Here is a 7,109-nt window from a genome sequence, read left to right as displayed (position 1 = left end):
CCTGCTCCCCCTCCTTTATCTTGCTGCTCCTGCAAACCCTAGCGCCCCTCCTTTTCCTCCCTCCTCGCGCCGCCATCTCCTCCTTTCTTTTCCCTTTCTTCTTCTTCTCTGTGAGCAACCAACGAATAACCACCGAAGCCATGGCCACCTCACAGAAACCTTGACCGTGTCGACGACTCCGTCCACCCCAAGCCTCGCCACCACCACCGTTGGAACCGCCTCGTCGTCCTCTACGTTCGGGTGTAAGGAATCGAGTTAATACCCTGTAATTCGAGCGTAGTGTCGCCGTTTCTCCGCGTCGGTCGCCGAGCTTCTTCTCCGATTCCGGCCACCTCCGTGCTTCCCCGTCGTTTCCGGGCATGGATTCATGATCCTGGTAACTCCCTCTTCACCCTGGACCTCAAGCCCCTCTCAATTTCGTTCTATGCGAGCCTACCGGCGTTGACCACCGTTTCTCCTTGCAGATGTCGTCGGCGGTGGCGCTCCGGTGAGCCCCTAGACTCGGCACCACCACCAACGGGTTCTCCATGTTCAGGCGCATTCCCGAGCCAGCTTTCGTGTCCTTGTTCACGCAGAATCAGGAGATCGACTCCCGACCTGATCTCCCTCCGACGTGGCTGTAGCCTTGCAAGCTCGACCCCGCCCCTGCTTGGTTCAATTTCAGGCGCTCCTCTTCTCCAGCAACATCAGTTTGGTAGCCTAGTGGTTCTCTACTTGTTTCCCCTCTCCCAGCAGATCCGAGTTCAATTCCCAATCTCAACCTTTTTAATGTTCTTTTTCTTTCAGATGCGCGGGCATCTACTTCAGTTTCGGTGCATCTTTGTTTCAGACGTGAACATCAGCCTATCCTAGTGGTTAGCTCATCTTGGTAAACTATCTGTGCATCCAGGGATCAATTCCTAAACCTGCGTTTAAATGGGCTCTCTTTGTTTCTCTCTGATTTTATCAGATCCGGCGTCTACTGGGCCAGGGCCCGTGTCCCCGCCAGCTCCTTCGATGCCTAGCGCGCGGCCGGCCGCTATCTGCTGCATAGGTCCGGCCCTGTACAGCCCATACGTCTCTCTGTTTGTTTTATTCTTTTGCAAATCTTGTAAAAATCATATCTCCTAAACCGTAACTCGAAATAAAATATTTTATATATGAAAACTAATCAGAAAAATATAAGGAACATGAATATGCCATCCATTCATACTGTTTGCATCTCGCATCATATCGCTGCGTTGATAGTTATGCATGTTCGCCTCACATATATGCGGAATATTTCGGATACCGATGTGGTTTTCCCGCTCCGTTTAATATTGAAGTAGCTCACTCTTGCCATGCTATGCCATGCTAATCACACACTTAATTTTGCCGGTAGATAAGTGCAACTCCAACTCTAATTTGTTTGTCCGGGTTTCGACTCCGCTTAATTTGGATAAGTTGCATCGCATCATCATATGCCATGTCATGCATATCTATCTTGAGTCATGCTGATTCTTCTATCCGTAGTAGTAAGACTTGCATGCGTTGTGTGTTCCAGAGCATTTGCTTCTTCACGGATAGGATCACGAAGTGGTGTATGTGAGATACGACGAGTTCTACGACAAGTTCATCTGCGCAACCTTTCACGTGCGAGCCCTCTCTCTTCACCTATTATACTCTCTCCCTCGCATTGCTATCCTTATGTTGCGCTTCTTTATCGAGTCACGTGTCCTATTCCACTTGTTTACCATAATAATCCTATATGTATCATTCCTTACCCATAGCCGTTGCTTGATGTTTGAGCCTTGCGAGTCGTAGGCGTGTTTAGGATCTCGTTGTTTATCTCGATCTATTATCGGGATATGTTGGGTTGTTGGGAGGTTATCACATGCTATATCAATTGTTGGAGATATTCACATGCTTTACTTATATTGTTAACAACTAAAATTGTAAGCGAGAGGCATCCGTGAGCCCCTTTGCGAAAGCATCGGAACTTTGACTTGCTAATGTCCCCTAGGACCCGAGTTCTTGTTATCCTGTTCCGAGATTGAGCGCTCTACCCGTACGTGGGGGCAGTATGGGACCCCCATCACCCACTACCTTTCCTCGAGTCGGTTGAATTGGGAGCCACAACCTTGGTTTTATTTGCCCATATGCCACGTATGCCACGCATTTACTTCCCGTTGCCTTCGGGTGTTTATTTCTGTGCCTTCGGGTGCTCATATTCTTACTTGCGGAACGATTAGCGAGCGTGTGGTTGTTCACGCCTAGCATAGCCGTTGTCGCAAACCTCGAGTCCGTCTCGGAGTACGCGCCGGACTTCGTCACGGGTAGCTTAGTTGGGTGGCCCCCATTAGACTTTCTTGTTGCATTGGGAACGGTCTTGATGTGAGACATCCACCGTAGTAAGTGGGTTCGAGCATGCGTATGGTTACATTTGGGCAACCCCTGCGCAGGTGTACATCTTATCGATAAGCCGTGTCCGCGGTTATGGACGACTTGGAATTGTATAGCTTGATCATAGAACAACACCTTTGTTATCTTGTTGTTAATAATCTGCTAATAACTTGCGTAGTAATATAGCATTACTACAACGATACCTAATAAAATTATGTCCACCGTTGAGTGCCTTTTACATTGCCTCTTCGCAATTGTTGAAGGGATATGTGTATTTGGCTGGGTTATGTTTGTGTAGTATTTATCCGTTACCTTATGCGCTCTCTTATCTTCTCCGAGTAGACGGATGTTGTAGAGTGTCTCTATTGGTTATAGTTTTGCTGCCGCTAAACCTACCATATAGCCCCAGGCGATATATATTTATACTCGCTCGGCGAGCATAGCCATTTCTAGTCTCGCTAAGTACGTGCCGGAGTTCGTTCCTTGGTACTTACTCTCGCCTTTCCCCTTTCTCTTTTGCTTCCTCCCTTTTGTCGGCAACCGATGGCCCGACTTTGACAGTACGAGATGACGACGTTAGCAAGGTTACCCTTCCGGCTTGGCCTGGGCAGGGTTATGGACGCCACTGGTTATCTTCAGGACTCTTAGTCCAAATTTGTATCTTGTCCATACTCGGACGTATTTGATCTTCTGTATGATTCGGATCTTTGTATTGTATCTATTTGTATCTTGACTCTTTGGAGTCGTTGTTGTAATATATATGTATCTTGTGGGCTCTATTGTAATCCTGTTGTAATGTTACCGCTCGTGTTAATTCCTCCGGCATCACGTGTGTGATTTGTCGCGCACGTCGTGTCGGAGGGCGTCTCTGAATCGATATCATGCGGATTTTGGCGGGATCGCTGGAATCCTCATGGTACCGGTTCCGGGGCGTCACAGTGATAGAGGAGAAAAAGGGAATTTCGCAGTCCTTCTTTTGAGGGAAAAAAATATTCGCGGATCTGAAACTTTGCGGCGCGAGATATTTGGGCGTTGGCGGGGAATTTTACCGCTCGATGAGATTAAATTTTGCCTGCAGTAGGTAATAATAATAATAAATAGTAGGCCCTACTAGTAGTACACATAAGTCTGTTCAGGAATCCAAGGGGGTCGAGGTAGAGGAATCCATTATGTGAATCCACATTTCAAAGTGTCCAAAAATTCTAAACTGAAATTTTACATGTATATCTAGACATTTTATGTTGGTACATAAGTTTTTTTTAAAAAATGTGGCTCCTGTAAAAAAGACAAATTTTGATGCTGTAACACGACTACGTACATTTTTTGCCTTTTTTGTACACACCACACAAAATGTTGTTTTTCCACGAAAACTTATGAACGAACATAGGATGTCACAATGTATACCAAAAAAATTATGTCAGATTTTTTTAACATTTATATAATTGTTTTTTTATTATTTTCAATAATCGGTGCATATGCACGTGTGTGCCAAAACGCCACCTCCAGGGGCTAGGAGTTTCTAAACTTCTTATGGCACATCAAATAAAATGTTGTTCAATCAATAATAATAATGTGCTTATGATTGTTACTCCCTTCCACCATTAATAAAGTCCACATCGGTCTCGTGTCAAACTTTGACTCGAGATTTAGGTACCCACATGATAGTGCTAGTATCATAGCTAGTATCATACACATTGGTCCCACAAAACTGCTGATGTGGCAGCTAATTAAGTAGGAGAGAGGAGATTAGTGTAACATAGGTAGATATTGTATCATAGCGCAAACAACCGAGATACATGCTTAGGGTTAGGGGTAGATACATGATTTTTCTGGTTTGAATATGTCTAGACCTTATTTATCAACTTAATTGAATGCTTACTATATAACATAAGAAGACCTTGTTTTTTTATTTTGTTTTTTAATTTTTATACGGATTTGAATCTTGGTCAAATCCTAGGTTTCACCAAGATTTGAATAAGTTTAAAACATGAATATGAAAAAGTAAGCATGCATGTATGCTTCATAATTAATCACTTCAAAATGAAGCTCTTGGGAGGGTTTTTGAAATTTCCATGTTTGAAACCAAAAACCACATATCATCATGCTTGACTTCATGAGACAGAGTTTAGGTTAGGGGGTAGATACATGATTTCTCTGGTTTGAATATGTCTAGACCTTGTTTATCAACTTAATTGAATGCTTACAATATAACATAAGAAGACTATGTGCCTTGGTTTTTCATTTTTTGTTTTTTTTAAATTATGCCCATTTGAATCTTTGTCAAATCCTAGGTTTGACCATGATTTAAACAAGTTTAAAACATGAATATGAAAAAGTAAGCATGTATCCTTCGTAGTCACTCCAAAATGAAGCTCGATCTTGAGAGGGTTTTTGAAATTTCCATGTTTGAAACCAAAAAACCACATACTTATCTTCATGCTTGACTTCATAAGACAGAGTTAATTAGGGGTTAGGGGTAGCTTGATACATGATTTTTCTGGTTTGAATATGTCTAGACCTTATTTATCAACTTAATTGAATGCTTGCTATATGACATAAGAAGACCTTGGTTTTCATTTTTTATACCCATTTGAATCTTGGTCAAATCATAGGTTTGACCAAGATTTGAACAAGTTTAAAACATGAATATGAAAAAGTAAGCACGTACGTATGCTTCTTAGTCACTCCAAAATGAAGCTCTTGGGAGGGTTTTTGAAATTTCCATGCTTGAAACCAAAAACCACTTCTCTTCATGCATGCTTGACTTCATAAGACAGAGTTTAGGGTTAGGGGGTAGATACATAATTTCCTGGTTTGAATATGTGTAGACCTTGTTTATCAAAATAATTGAATGCTTACTATATAACATAAGAAGACCTTGTGTTTTTTTGAATTTTTATACCCATTTGAATCTTGGTCAAATCCTTGGTTCCACCAAGATTTGAATAAGTTAAAAACATGAATATGAAAAAGTAAGCATGTATGCTTCTTAGTCACTTCAAAATGAAGCTCTTGGGAGGGTTTTTGAATTTCCATGTTCGAAACCAAAAACCACATATCTTCATGCTTGACTTCATGAAACAGAGTTTAGGGTTAGGGGTAGATACATGCATGATTTTTCTTGTTTGAATATGTCTAGACCTTGTTTATCAACTTAATTGAATGCCTACTATATAACATAAGAAGACCTTTTTTGTTTTTTTTTTGAATTTTTATACCCATTTGAATCTTGGTCAAATCCTAGGTTTCACCAAGATTTGAATAAGTTTAAAACATGACTATGAAAAAGTAACCATGCATGTATGCTTCTTAATTAATCACTTCGAAATGAAGCTCTTGGGAGGGTTTTTGAAATTTCCATGTTTGAAACCAAAAACCACATATCTTCATGCATGCGCTTGACTTCATGAGACAGAGTTTAGGGTTAGGGGGTAGATACATGATTTCTCTCGTTTGAATATGTCTAGACCTTGTTTATCAACTTAATTGAATGCTTACTATATGACATAAGAAGACTATGTGCCTTGATTTTTTTTAAAATTTTGCCCATTTGAATCTTGGCCAAATCCTAGGTTTGACCATGATTTAAACAAGTTTAAAACATGAATATGAAAAATTAAGCATGTATCCTTCGTAGTCACTCCAAAATGGAAGCTCTTGAGAGGGTTTTTGAAATTTCCATGTTTGAAACCAAAAACCGCGTACTTCTCTTCATGCTTGACTTCATAAGAGAGAGTTTGGGATAGGGGTAGCTTGATACATGAATTTTCTGGTTTGGATATGTCTAGACCTTGTTTATGAACTTAATTGAATGCTTACTAGATGACATAAGATGACTATGTGCATTGGTTTTTCATTTTATTGTTTTTTCTTTTGATTTTTTATGCCCATTTGAATCTTGGTCAAATACTAGGTTTGACCATGATTTAAACAAGTTTAAAACATGAATATGAAAAATTAAGCATCTATCCTTCTATTAGTCACTCCAATATGTAGCTCTTGGGAGGGTTTTTGAAATTTCCATGCTTGAAACCAAAAACCACTTCTCTTCATGCATGCTTGACTTCATAAGACAGAGTTTAGGGTTAGGGGGTAGATACATGATTTGTCTGGTTTGAATACGTCTAGACCTTGTTTATCAACTTTAATGCTTACTATATGACATAAGAAGACTATGTGCTTTGGTTTTTCATTTTTCTGATTTTTTTTATTTTTGATGCCCATTTGAATCTTGGTCGGATCCTAGGTTTTACCAAGATTTAAACAAGTTTAAAACATGAAAATGAAAAGGGAAGCATTTATCCTTCTTAGTCACTCTAAATGAAGTTTTTGGGAGGTTTTTGAAATTTCCATGTTTGAAACCCAAAACCACTTCTCTTCATGCTTGACTTCATAAGACATAGTTTAGGGTTAGGGGTACATACATGATTTGTATGTTTTGAATATGTCTAGACCTTGTTTATCAACTTGAATGCTTACTATATGACATAAGAAAACTACGTATGTGCTTTGGTTTTTCATTTTTCTGTTTTTTTTTTGAATTTTCCGCCCATTTGAATCTCCGTCAAATCCTAGGTTTGACCAAGATTTAAACAAGTTTAACACGTGAAAACGAAAAGGTAAGCATGGATCCTTCTTAGTCACTCCAAAATGTACCAATTGATAGATGTGTTAACTTTGCTTCATGGAAAAAATAATGTCATGTAAATGAGTTAACTTGGATTTCCTACCCTTGAATCCATAGGAAA

General features: G+C 40.2%; 1 long non-coding RNA gene across 1 annotated transcript; it reads left to right on the top strand.

Moving 5' to 3' along the window:
- The first annotated feature begins 201 nt into the window (after nt 1-201).
- LOC124670701 lies at nt 202-854 on the top strand. The gene is made up of 3 exons (XR_006992631.1): nt 202-376; nt 465-694; nt 787-854. It is a non-coding gene; the product is annotated as an uncharacterized LOC124670701 (long non-coding RNA).
- Nucleotides 855-7,109: the final 6,255 nt, after the last annotated feature.

The sequence above is a fragment of the Lolium rigidum genome, chromosome 7 (genome assembly GCF_022539505.1).
Source record: "Lolium rigidum isolate FL_2022 chromosome 7, APGP_CSIRO_Lrig_0.1, whole genome shotgun sequence".
Classification (NCBI taxonomy): domain Eukaryota; kingdom Viridiplantae; phylum Streptophyta; class Magnoliopsida; order Poales; family Poaceae; genus Lolium; species Lolium rigidum.
Note: the sequence above shows the minus strand (reverse complement) of the source record. Positions and strands in the feature narration are given on the sequence as shown.